The sequence below is a fragment of the Saccopteryx bilineata genome, chromosome 12, assembly GCF_036850765.1.
Source record: "Saccopteryx bilineata isolate mSacBil1 chromosome 12, mSacBil1_pri_phased_curated, whole genome shotgun sequence".
NCBI lineage: Eukaryota > Metazoa > Chordata > Mammalia > Chiroptera > Emballonuridae > Saccopteryx > Saccopteryx bilineata.
This window is the reverse complement of record NC_089501.1, coordinates 44,488,448-44,502,066: the sequence shown is the minus strand read 5'-3', so window position 1 is coordinate 44,502,066 and position 13,619 is coordinate 44,488,448. Positions and strand designations below refer to the sequence as shown.

Below are 13,619 nucleotides of genomic sequence, written 5' to 3'. Positions count from 1 at the left end.
AGATGGGCAGAGCATCGCCCCCTGGTGGGCATGCCGGGTGGATCCCGGTCAGGTGCATGCGGGAGTCTGTCTGACTGCCTCCCCGTTTCCAACTTCAGAAAAAAAAAAAAGAACAAGAAGAACTCTTCTGACCAATGAGAAGCATTTAAAGTATTACCTAAAGACTGACTCATTAACTAGAAGCCTCATGGGAAGAAATGACTCTAAATATCATTTTCTCTTCCTCACTCCATCTTTATCCTTCATGTATGTATTTTGAAGTATGCATTTTCTTTCATAATTCACCCTGTTGTTAGAATATTTGTTATTCTCTTACAAAATAGTTAAGAACAAGAAAAACTGTGCCTACAGTGTACTTACACACAAAAATACCTAACAAACCTAAACTTTGAGCACATTAACTTTCTAACATGGTTCATACTCAATGGCAGAAAATGAAAACAGCTCACTTTTATAGCTGTAGCTTCTTCGGTGTCATCACCCACGGACTCCTGATACCCGTCTTCACCTGTTGTGGGAACACAAAGAGCAAGTTGCTGAAAGTAAAACTTATATATATTACTTCTCCACATGGATGAGAATCAGGGCTCATTTTAAGTAGCAAATGGAAGGTTGGATTCACAAAGGCCAAAATTTCCCCAGGAAAATGCCACACCTATGTTATTAGCCTATAAGAACCTCTAAAACAATAAGCATAAATAATTTAATTAAAAAAAACCTTACAGGATATGATATTAGAAAGTTACTGATGTCCAATTCTTTGAAATATTCAGAGAATTCAAAAGAGATCTGAACTTTCAACAGCACTTAATAACTAAGTTCATTGACTTGCCAGATGCCAGGAAGAATTTCCCCTACCTGGAGGAATGAAACCATGAGGAGTGGAAAGAAAATGAACTACTTCACTTAGTCTCAACCATCGTATCCCTATCTCCAAAACACAAGTCCTCCACTGGATGGAACAACTTTCTAAGGCCATGGCTACTCTACTCTATTCTCCATGGCTGTATCCCATAATTCCTCTCATCTTACATTTTTGCAAGGTAGCTGGGGTAGGGAGCATAGATGTTCATGGGGGTGATGTTTACATCTGGTAAAATTTGGGGTTTGCTGTTTTTTTTCTGGTCACTATTTTTGAAAAGGAAAAAAGCATGTACATTTTAATGCTTGTAGACTTTAAAAGAACAAACAAATGTGCCTAACATTTATCAGCTGGGTATCTTCATGAAAAGTTATTAAAATATTCCAGTTACTGATGAATAAATCAAAATAAAAAGTGAAGAGTAAAAAAAGTAGTCCCCGAGTAGTGCTGGTGGACAGCATTAAAAGCAGATAAAGAAGAATCAAGTATGCTAATTATTCTAACAATTGTCCAAATTGAGTGCAAACTTTCAAAGTTTTTGAAATAAATTAAATTAAGAACTTTACTAGACTAATTAGCCCTATTTAAGTCTGAAATCCTAGGTCATGTCATCAATTGTATGGAAACGAGCAAGCCAGTTGCATTTTGTATATGGGAGTAAAAGAGGTAGTTTCATCTTCTTTTTAATTGAGAGAACAAAAAAATAAACTAAATTCATAAACTCAGTAAAGTTGAAAATCAGCAATAAATATAAGAAAGGCAGAACTTGAAATACAAGCAGTGATCTGGCACTTAGATATTTAAAAATAGTAGCTGGTTCATTAAAGAATGCAATAACTTGTAGACGAATTTCAGGCAAATCTAGTAATAAAATCCAACATGAAACCAGAATTATTATAGGAATACATCACAGGCATGAAAGAGATTAAAAAATTTTAAAAAGTGCTATATAAATTTATTCACAAACTTGTGAATAAACATCTCCTTGTGAATAAATTTAAATATCTACATGGAAATAGTTTTCTAAGGTCATATTTAATTATTAAAATTGAACCAAAAATATAGAAGTTTAGACTCAAGGATTAGATTATTCCCAAACCACATAAAGAGCTTTCAGGATTTGAACAAATGAGGCTCCTTTCTTTGATGAAGCTAGCACAAGACTGATAACTAAATCCGATAAGACATAAAGAGAGAAAAAAGGTGTAAGAGGCTTGTTTGACTTAAATAAAACAAAAGAGTACTAATAAAGTGCTCAGAAAACTCAATTTCTAGTATAGAAAAATAATGATAGAATAATATATATTGAGCTTATTCTAGAAACACTCTATAAGTAGATCTGCTATGCATTATCAATAGGTCACAAGAGATCAATACATATTCATATTTTCAAAATGGTACAATGGCATGTGATAAACTCAGCCCTGATATCTGAAGGTCTCTTAGTAACCTAGAAATAGAAAGATCACCTACCATTATTTTTTAAAAGATCTAAAACCAATAGACGATTTTATTAAAAAGTCAGAATGAAATAAAAGATGCTCACAATGCAATAGTAAGAGGACACAAACGAACTATCCATAAATCACCACCATCAGCAGGTGACAAGGTTGAATAACTAGAAAACTCTAGAGAACTGTCTGAAACATACCCAACTGGAAATAGTAAAGGTGCTGTAAGATAATTTGAGAAAATAATATGTAAACAGCAATGTTTTTTTCGTCCAGTGGCAGCAATGACTAGTCATAAATACATGAAAATGGAAAGCCTGAAAATAGATATTAAACAAAATTATGCTTGTGATAAAGGATCTCTATACAAAATATATAAGGAAACTGTAGGATAATGCTTTCTTTCCTCATGAGAAATGAAAAGTACAAATATACTTTTACAAAAAGGGGGAAACAGTATCATTTAGCCAGGAAATTCAATATGAGGTAAACCAATGAATTTATATTTTTGGTCTGTAGAAAGTGAACTACCATTATAGGAATACGAGAAGAGCAAGAGAGCTTTTACAGCGATGCTTATTTATAGGTGAATACTTGAGGGGCTCTGAAGCTGTTCTATGAATTCAAAATAGGATTTTAAACACACACACACACACACACACACACACACACACACACCCCACATTAAGAATATTTGATTATCTGGCCTTAAGCGTAAAATCCGCTAATACGTCATACTTAGGACATCAAATAAAAATAGACTTTTATATCAAAAAACCCCACCTTTTGAAAGTTGGGGGGATGTTATAAATAGCCATTGATGTTATATTTGAGAAAAGAAAATGCTGACTGCGCTTCACTGAATCTTGGTAAAAATAGGTCACGTTTTATTGCTTTTGGCCGAGAATAGTGCTAACCTTATAGTCTGAAGTGTATGCAAGGTGATGTTTAAAATAAGCTATGCAGACAAAACATAACTAATGTGCTTTTGAGAATAAAAATAAATAAAAATTTCAGGGTTGGTTTTGTAAAAAAAGGGACACAAATCCAATATGTCACCATGTCCTTTTAGCTCCAGTGTCTAAAATTAGCTTATTCTTAATTTTAGACAACAGAGTGCGGAGAGAGACTAAAAGCTTTGTGTCTCTGACAATAACTATGGGATCAATTCTAGATATTCCAAAATGAATGTTAACAAAAACTACCCACAAAAGAGGCCAACTTTGCTATTCATATGGAGGACAAAATAAAAGCCTTGTTAGTTAGCATTTAGAGGACCGTCATAACCAGGAACTAGGTAAAAACAGTTTCTAATGGCCTGACCTAGGTGTTGTTTAGATTTAAAAGTCATGGCTGATTTTAAAAAATAGCACTTCTACTTATGATAAGGACTATGAAAATAGCCAAAGTATAAATATCTTATCTAAAATGTCTACTATTTGAAATATAGGAAACCTTAAGATTTGTTTGTAAGCACAAAATTTGTTATCTTTATTTCTTGGGTAAAACACATGAAATTCGTAGAAAAAACCAAGTGAGGGTGGAAATCCACATGAGAGGCTACGAGAAATCGCAAGACTAGACCAATGCACACTATAATATTGTTAGTAATACAGCGAAAGGATGGCAAATCTCCGAATGTTCCTCCCATGAGTATCTAAAAGTACTCTTTAAAATCAGTAACACAGATGGTCAAGTAGACAAAAGCAAAGTGAGTATTTTTGAGAGGATACACAATTTGATCATGTAAAACCCAAAAGGAATCTCTGTGTTTGGACTAGAATCCTGCTCTGCCCCATCCCTGCCACCTTGGGTTACCCTCCCTCCACATCTGTCCATTCTGATTGCTGGGTAACCCAGGTCAACCGCACCACAAAAACCACGTTCTGGCTTCTCCCTGCCCTGCTTTGAGCTGCCTCAACTCCTTCCTAGATCATGAGCAAGTAACAACAGCTAGTAAACCTTCTTAAACTGGTGGTTCAAAGCAGGTGGAGTAATATCATCTGTTATTTTAGAAACTCGATGTAGGACTACCCTCCTTCGGGCCACCATACCAGTGTTTCCCTCCCCCTGTCCCAACTCCCAGCCCATGAGCTCTGAATGACATCAATTAAGCTAAGCCATTTATCATGACACACCTCTCTGATTACTGTGATTGGTTCATGGATAGGCACATGGCTCAAGCCAGACCAATCAGGACCAGTGAGTCCTAATTGGGGGTATTTTATTAAAATTACTCTTCCTGTTCTTTTAAGACACAATAAGAGAATTTAGAGGCCAGAGCTGCTCTAGCCATCCTGCAAACTGGTAAGGCCTGAAATTAGCAAACAAAGAGGAATCTCACATTAATAAATTGTGTGCTTTTGAAGCAAGAAATAAGCTTACACATGCACCAATGAGACTTGCTTTTTGTCCACTCAATATTATGTCTGTGAGATTGCTCCATGTTGCTTTGCTGACTGTGTAGTGAAATTGTTTGCACTGATGGTATTTCATTGGATACTTTGTGGTATATTTGCATGTTCTACTGTTGAACCTTTAGATTGTTTCCATTTTTCCTCTATTAAAAGCAGTGTTTACATGGCTGGGATTTCATGTTTCTACCCTGTATTTACTTGAATTGGAACTGCGGGCTTGTTCATCTTACACATGTTGGACTTTATTGGGTAATGTCAACATTTTTTTCAAGAGTAATTGCACCGATTTACAATTCTACCCACAGTATATGAGATTTCCTTTTGCTCCCTATCATGGCCAACGTGATACTATAAAAGTTGCGAAAACCTCATTGTCTAAATTCCCACGGCTTTATAACAATATAAATAACATCTCTAAATTCCTCCTACCTGTTCCTTTTTCTAGATTCTTTTGGCTATTTCTGGATCTTTGCTCTGTATAAATTCTAGCCCCACTGGGGGGCTCCAGCCAAGTCAGTGACACCCTTGGGCTCAAGCCAGCGACCTTAAACTTCAAGCCAGTGACCTCTGGGCTCAAGCCACCGACCATGGGGTCATGTCTAAGATCCCATGCTCAAGCCAGCAACCTGGCACTCAAGCTGGTGAGCCCGCGCTCAAGCCAGATGAGCCCACACTCAAGCCAGTAACCTTAGGGTTTTGAACCTGGGTCCTCGGCGTCCCAGGCCAATGCTCTTTCCATTGCGCCACTGCCTGGTCAGGCAGACTTGGTTTCTTATTTATTAATTCAATGAGTATTTAGGACCCTATTAAGTATAGACACATTTCTATTCTAGAGACCTCAAAACACAAGCAAGCACTCTATAACTTTCTTACAAAATCAAGTCAATTTCTACTTCTAATTTAATATCTCTAATTGACCATTTCTTGTTTCAAAAGAAAACCAGTGGGTCTCAACCACTTAAAAAAAAAAAACCTTAGAATTTAGGAGAGGAGGCTATGGAGAAGGGGTACAGATCTTTCAATAGCTAGTATTCATTGGTTTTTTAACCAGCAAAAACACTAGTTGTACCCATAATTTGATCAAATTACACAGTGAGTGCCTGATGTGTGCCAGGCACTGTGCCAGGCACAGGGTTACAGAATAAGTCACGGTGTCTCTGAGGAATGCATCTCGTGTTACAAAATGAACATGTTCTTAGAAAAACTACATACATCAGCAATTTTTAAAACGTTGAACAGTTTTCAGTGGCGTTTTAACAGATATCTTAGGGAAAATCTGTCAAAATGAAGGTTGTACCCACTCAATCCGATGTGATCTTGGGTCTGCCCCCTTACTGAGGCACTGACCGAATGCTGCACAGAAACAATATTTATGAAATGAGTTGAGTGTTTAAGACAAGTTCGGTTTTTAGTTTGAATCAGTTAATCAGTTTTTGGGTTCCACAGGTTCACACACCAGTACTAGGTGTAGAATTAATTAAAGTTCTTCATACATTATTAAGATATGAAGGCTGATTCTGGATGCTTCCCAAACCTGGACTATATATATTTCATGGCAAATTGGCTCTGATTTTATTTTTCTGACAGAGAGAGAGTCAGAGAAAGGGACAGATAGGCACAGACAGACAGGAAGGGAGATGAGAAGCATCAATTCCTCGTTGCAGCACCTTAGTTTTTCATTGATTGCTTTCTCATATGTGCCTTGACTTGGGGGGCTTATAGTCGAGTGAGTGACCCCTTGCACAAGCCAGTGATCTTGGGCTCAAGCCAGCGACCTTGGGCTTCAAGCTAGGGGCCTTTGGGCTCGAACCAGCGACCATGGGGTCATGTCTATGATCCCATGCTCAAGCTAGCTACCCCGTGCTCAAGCTGGTGAGCCTGTGCTCAAGCTGGATGAACCCACGCTCAAGCCGACAACCTCGGGGTTTTGAACCTGGATCCTTTGCATCCCAGACCAACACTCTATAAACTGTGCCACTGCCTGGTCAGGCTAGCTGTGATTTTTTTTTTTTAAAGAACCCCACAGCAGTCAGGCAATAACAACACTGCATACCAGATTTTCATGGCCCAGACCTTAGACTTTGCCATTTCCCATTTGTTTGTTTTTTAAAATAGACTACCAGTTGGCAGAATTAAGTGACATAGTCTTGTTAAATCTAGTACTTCACCAGAGATGAAAAGTTCCAGTAGGTGACTTGTTCCTTATATTCCTCTGTAGATTCTTCTCTTTCTTATTCTTAAAAATATAAAAGCAAAGTGGGCCTCTTAATAAGAAAAGCTGGCCAATTAGAATGGGGCACTACAACACCATTTTCCTTTGTTTTTCAATACTAGAGATGCACCAGGCAAAAATGAGAAATAGTGAATGTTTCTTGAATGAATGATGTACATTCGAGTGCTGTTAACACGCTAGAGTTACAAAAGAAAATCGCCAAGCCTCTGCCAAAGACAGCAGACTTTGAAGGAAGGTATATTAATGAACAGGTTGGATGGTGGCTACATCACAAGTGCTAAAACATAGTTATCAATACTTTCTTAACTCACTTCCCTATCACTCAAGCAATCTCTGCCACTCTCAAAATGCCTGGAATGCATCCAGCGTCAGAGCACCAACGGTGAACCAGGCATGGGGACTGAGGACCAAGCAGTGACTTAGGACAGAGACAGTCCTTCCCCTTAGGGAACCTGCAGCCAGTGGGGTGGGCACGGGGGTGGGGGGAAGGGTCACAGATTTAGCCAGCGACCATGTCCAGAGGTGGCTTCAGTGATACAGTGTGCTCTTAAAAGAATAAAAAAGAACACAACTCAAATATTAAAATTGGGGGCTTAGTCACACACTGTGGTAGGCAGTTAGAGAGACAGGAATGAGCAAGGAGGATGGGCCCTGCACAGATGTCCCCAGGGCAGAAAGACCTGGGTGCCTGGCAACAGGGAAAACAGGGAAACAAGAACCTCACCCTCAGGGTACCCTCTCCTCCCCTAGCATATCGCTGGTCATGTGGTTTAGACCCCCTGACTTTTCATGTAACTGTTCACATGGTTCTGCACCCCCTTCACCTTTCCTCCCCCGGCATGTTGCTAATCATGCATGTTAAACCCTCTTAGAGGGGGAAGAAGGGGAGGGGGATAGGGGAATAGCCCTTAAGCATTAAGCCCCCAGGACAATGAGGCTCTGACCCCATCAAATACATCTTGACCTCAGCTGTGTTTCAGCTCCGGGCCCAGAAACGCAGCAAAACCAGACAAGCAAAGCCATGGCTGACCTCAGGATCAGCTGCTCTGACCAACGACTCGTGCCCTGGTGCCGACCAATCAGTGGAAACCATGACTCTGAAAGGACACACCTGGAGAGCTGATGCATAGTTTCTTGAGATCGTGCCCTGGGACCTCCCCTGAAATGTCTACCCTTAAAAGCCCTTAGGATGGAAGACCCAGCTCGCTCTCCCTGCTGGGAGCACACTAGCGCCTTCCTCTTCTCCCTCCTCTTTTCTCCCGGGTCCTTTACGTCCTGAGCCCATTTCTTCTATAGCTCACTTCTTCTATCTTCGTGACTTTCTAAATAAACCTTCTCTTATAGCTTGAGCCTTGTCTTTGAATTCTTTCTTAGCTAGAATTCAAGTACCGAGGTCGCTGAAACAAGGTCCGGTCTGATTCTACAGGTCTGGTCCCTGGTGCTGTTCTTCACTGCTGACATCACCAGTGGACGGATATTATGGGTAAGGCAAGACTTTCCAAAGATCCTCAAGTCCAGATAGAAATAAGGAGAAGAAAGATGACTATGAAAATTAAGGTTTTAGCAAGTTCAGTATTTAATAAAATGGACGAAGCTACAGAAATGATGAACACTTCTAAGCAAAAAAAATTTATAAGCAACACCTTTTATAGATTAGAGTCCGAGAGCTTCTTTCAACCTAGATTAATAACGCTAAGCAACACGGATGTGTTAGCAAGCAGCAAAAGTGAACAATGTCAATGAATAAAGTGAAACTCCCTAAAACAAGCAGAATTCAGATGGCTGTGGTTTTTTCATGTTAGACTGTCTCAGAAGTACACTAGATTTTTGTAAAAGGAAACGGAAGATACCACTTTTCTTATGCTAGTTATTTAATAACTCAGCAGTCTGAGAGACAGCTTTAGAAATCGGAGTATGTGATTAGCTTTAGAAATCGGAATTTGTGATTGCCTGTTAGTTTAACGGCAAAGTTATTGATGGTTTTTCATGCCAGACCTTCAAAATAAATAAACAAACAAACAAACAAGCAAATGAATAAATAAATAAATAAATAAATAACCAGGCTTCTGCAAAAACACTGCTGTTATTCAAGCGACATGTGGAAAAAAAACTGTTACATCACTTTATTATATTTGGAAAGGTAATTTCCTTTCACTGAAGACCTCTTTTTTTTAAACATTTCCACATCAGTCAAGAAAAATAGGCTTTGCCACAACAGTTTTTAAAAAATGAACTACCAAATATATCACAGGATTTTTATTTAACATCTGTCTTGAGAATATTCCAATGAGCTTTCAGGTTCAGGGGGGAAAAGGAAACATAAATACGGGGGGGTAGGTTTCCAATAAAACATTTTACAGTTCTCGCCGAACAGTGATTTATTCATTTTCTACACGGTCCTCGCCGTCACGGCAACCCTACTTCCTGGAAATCTCTGGTTTTGCTAATGTGGTCTGTTTTTACTTCTCCAAGGAGGGGAAATGCTAAAATTGAATGATGTAGCCCCTGAGGAACAGAGGAGGGTGGTAACTGACATGTGCAAAGAAACCCTGTCATTTTCCATCTATCCCGGAGAAAACGGTATTTCTCTTTATTAAACGTGTCATTAGCATATGTAGTTGTGCTTGCACATTTATTTTTCTGATTTATAAGGTTCAAACTTAATGTGGATACCATTAAAAAAAATAGTTCAGGGAGTCTGAACGTAACAGATCATCTTTTCTGCATAATGTTTTTGGTTTTCCTTCACAGAAAATGACTGATTTTCTTCAGTCTAACTTGCAAGTTTAGACTATCTTAAATATGGTTCGTAGATGGTGTGGTTATATTGAGTGGGACACTTGAAACCATATCAACACAATAAATTTTAAAAATAAATTAATTTAAACAAAGAGAAGCAAAATGTAGGTAAAATATGGTTTATTATTTAATCATTAATTTTGTGTAGAGTACATGTGTGGGTCCTAGTTTCCCACACCATGAGCAGATAAAACATTGCTTCAGATTCTGTTTCTGTGCATTTCTAGCCCAGATACTTGAGTATAAAACCAAGGGCAAAGGATGGGACTTTTGTCACACTCAGATATGCTAGAGAGAACATATTGCCACAGATGTCAGTATGCACCTGAAACACAGTACTGACAAAAAAACTAGAATATACCACCGACTGCCATAAAATTAGAATTGTATTTCTCAACCTTGATGTTCAGCAAGTACAGATGTTTAACATCTGTGCCCCCAATATAGCCCACGTGTGCCTCCCTTTTGTGCACGGCAGACTGCCCGAGCTCAGCACATGGTGGCCGCTTACAAATAATTATTAAATGAATAACTGAGTGCAACGTGCTCACTGGATAGGAATGCTAAGCACGGTGAGTCCAGATGATAAATGCAGACAGGACAGATCTTTCAGGGAAGGGACTAGAAATTCTGGAATATGGAAAACGATCAAAAGTATCCCTGAAATAAGACAGGGGGAACTGGGACCCAGAACCCAGGGCCCAGCGTTAAGTAAAGGCGGGATACTTTCACTGTTACAACAAGGGGCAGGTAGGTGATAGTTATTGGATTTCGAGGCAGGCACTAGCCAGTGTTTTCTTGGCTGACTTCTATTTTCTCTGGGAAGTAATTGACAATATCATCTTCTGAATGTGGTAGGTAGGAAGGTGTAGCTGGGAAGATCAAGGAGGACTAGAATTATGTCATCTGCAAGAGTCAGGCACGGCTGACTAGAGAAAAATAGTCTTTCAATATCACACTCTGTGTAATCAACCACTAGGTGATAGTGCCTTAGGTGGGACATTGGCCTGGGCATGTGCTTAGCGGAGAGCAGGTAGGACAGGTGGGTGGTGTCAGAGGGAGGGCCTTGGCTTTAGAATCAGGAGACTTGGGCCTGACCTGTGGAGGTGCAGCAGATGAAGCATTGACCTGGAACAATGAGGTTGCTGGTTCGAGACCCTGAGCTGGCCTGGTCAAGGCACAAATGGGAGTTGATGCTTCCTGCTCCTCCCTCTGCTCTCTCTCTCTCTCTCTCTCTAAAAACAAATAAATAAAAATCTAAAATTAAATTTTAAAAAATCAGGAGAATTGGGTCCAAGGCCAAACCAATTTAAAAAATGAGTTGTTGGACTTGGAGGAATCAATCACTTCTTTCCTTTAGACTTTAGGTTTTGCCATTTATAAAATGACTACATTTCTTAAGAACTTCCAAGGTTCCCCTCTAGCTCTGAAAGGGTTAAATCATCCTAAAACACCCAATAAATTAGTCTAATGGCAGCACAGTTCATCCAGAATAAAAACTTAGACTTGGACAGGACCCATTTCTACTGCCTTAGTCCATGGCTTCATCACTTTCTGACATGGGACTGTAGCACAACCACCCCTCTGGTCTGCCTCCAGTCCTACTGCCATCCTGTCCGCTACATGACAAATATGATCATGTGACTTCTTTGCTTCAACCCCTCACTAGGTCCCCTGACTGCTGTCCGGATGAACCCAGGCCCCTCAGCCCAGCCCAGGAAACCCTTCACCCTCGGTTCCTGCCTCATTCTCCGCTTCACTGAAATGCTAACTTGAAAACTGTTTTTCAGAAAAAGAGAAAGATTTTTCTCTATTAAATCATAAACAAAATAAGGATGTTCTAACCCCCTAAACATACCTGTCACGGAGATTTGGTCTAAGCACTTGTCAGTAGCAACAGTGAGAATTTTGTGGTTGAGTTAAAATATACTAAAGTGAATTCCTTTCACTTTTCAAGGGGAGTACAATGTAAGCTGAAGCCTTCTCCAAAGAAATGGGCTTTCCAGAGGAAGTGAAGAAAGAATATAAATAACATCACCCCATTCATTAAAAAGAATGGTATTCAATGATGTTTACACAAGTGGTTCTCACCCTTTAAACTTAAGTCTAAATATATTTTAAAAGCTGTATGTAAAGTAGCAATTTACTGAAGCCAAGCCACAAAGAAATTTCAGGAATGTATGCAGGTTATATAATTCCGTTCTCTGCTACATAAAGAGAATTTTAATAGTTTCTATTTTGGTCATCTATTTGACTAATTGTTAATTAGAATTTTGGGAAATAAAATAATTCGAAAATTTAAGTTTCAGTCCAATTAAGTTTCTAGGTAAGAGATAGAAATCGGCCTTAAGCAATGATTAGCGATTTTTACACACTAGGTACCCGACCGACAAGGGGCAACTTCTACCTGGCGACCAGAACTCCCCACTTTCTTTCTCCCATGCTTAAGAATTTTCTTGTCCTCTTGACACCCTTATTTACCTTCATTTTAGAAATCCTACTCTAGTTGTGGTGACCCTCAGCAAGAGAGAGGGAGAGGCAACGACAAGAAAGGGTTAAACAAAGTTCAGTGAAGGTTATGAAAAAGGGAGGCTACTTCTGGCTGGGGGGTGGGGTGGGGGTGGTCCCAGGACAGCTTGTGTAAATGGGTGGAGGGAGGACACTCAGAGGGGAGCTGGGAGATGGCGGGAAAGACATTCAAAATCAGCGGGAGAGCATAAGAAGGTAGACAGACTAAATTGTTCCAAGGAATCAAGATAGGTAACTTAGGTGAAGCTGGGCTATTGGTGAAAAACAGTAATACTATATTTTATCTAAATATTAAAGAAGTGTTGGATCCTGGAAAAGAAAAATTCTAAGCAATCCAAGATCATCTGTCAAGATCATCATTGTCAAGAACAATACTTTATTAAGGTCTGAAACAATTGTCATAGGTATTTATATTTCTTTCATGGAACAAAAGAACAAGAATGAGAAAGTTCTCAGGCTATTAAACAAATCGGTGCAAAGACAGAAAACTCAATGAACTAAATAATAGAATTTATATGGCTAAAGACTCATCTAGTAGGCTGCAAATTTTAAGCCAAGAAAATCTCCACAACATGCAGCAGCAAGCAAATAAAGAGAAGGAACACATGCAAGACATGGAGAACTGACTCCGAAAGATCCAAAGCCCATCTCCTGGAGCTCTAGGTAACCAGTAAGTATTAGTGGGAGGAAATATCTGAGCTAGTGGCGACTTCAGATCAATTCAGCCAAAAAATTGTATTCATGAAAAAAAAAAAGATTATTGGTGAAATATCAGAACTAAGGACAAAGCAAAAATTCCTAAAAGCTCCAAAGAGGGAGACAGATGGAGAGACAGGTATGGACGTGCACACATGTGTTCTCTCTCTCTCTCTCTCTCTCTCTCTCTCTCACACACACACACACACACACACATACAATCAACTGAGTGATAAGAATCAGTCTAGCACCAGACTCACTGACTACATTAGAATGTAGGTATCAGAAGAGCAACGCCTTCAAAGTTGAGGAACTATTGTTTTGAATGCAAACTGAAACTATCAATCAAATTAAAAATCAGACATTTCAAACACATAGCAACAGAGTTTAGCATCCATGCATATTATATATAAAAGGCTACTCAAAGGGACTGGTCTGCCCAATAAAAACAGGAATCTGAGGAAGAGAACAACACGAAATGAAAAAAAACAACAACAACAGTGGAAGCCAAAGATAAAGCGAAAGTAGAGGAGTGTCTATAAGCAAATGAAGCCATTGGGGAAATCTCCTTAGAGCCGCGGAATTCAGAGATCCGGGATGAAATCGCTTTCTCTACGGATCTAACCCTATTA

At 39.2% G+C, this 13,619-nt stretch overlaps 2 protein-coding genes across 4 annotated transcripts in view; both read right to left on the bottom strand.

Moving 5' to 3' along the window:
* The window catches only part of PPP1R14C (protein phosphatase 1 regulatory inhibitor subunit 14C), a 535,162-nt gene that overhangs the window by 152,169 nt on the left and 369,374 nt on the right, over positions 1 to 13,619 (bottom strand). The window lies entirely within an intron of this gene.
* Positions 1 to 13,619, bottom strand: part of PLEKHG1 (pleckstrin homology and RhoGEF domain containing G1) — a 239,848-nt gene that overhangs the window by 176,894 nt on the left and 49,335 nt on the right. For 2 of the 3 annotated variants that reach the window (XM_066247882.1, XM_066247883.1), the window contains exon 2: positions 450 to 508. The exons of the other annotated variant lie outside the window; for it this stretch is intronic. The gene's annotated coding sequence lies outside the window, so the exon portion shown is untranslated. The remainder of the gene's footprint in view (positions 1 to 449; positions 509 to 13,619) is intronic. 3 annotated transcript variants of the gene reach the window in all.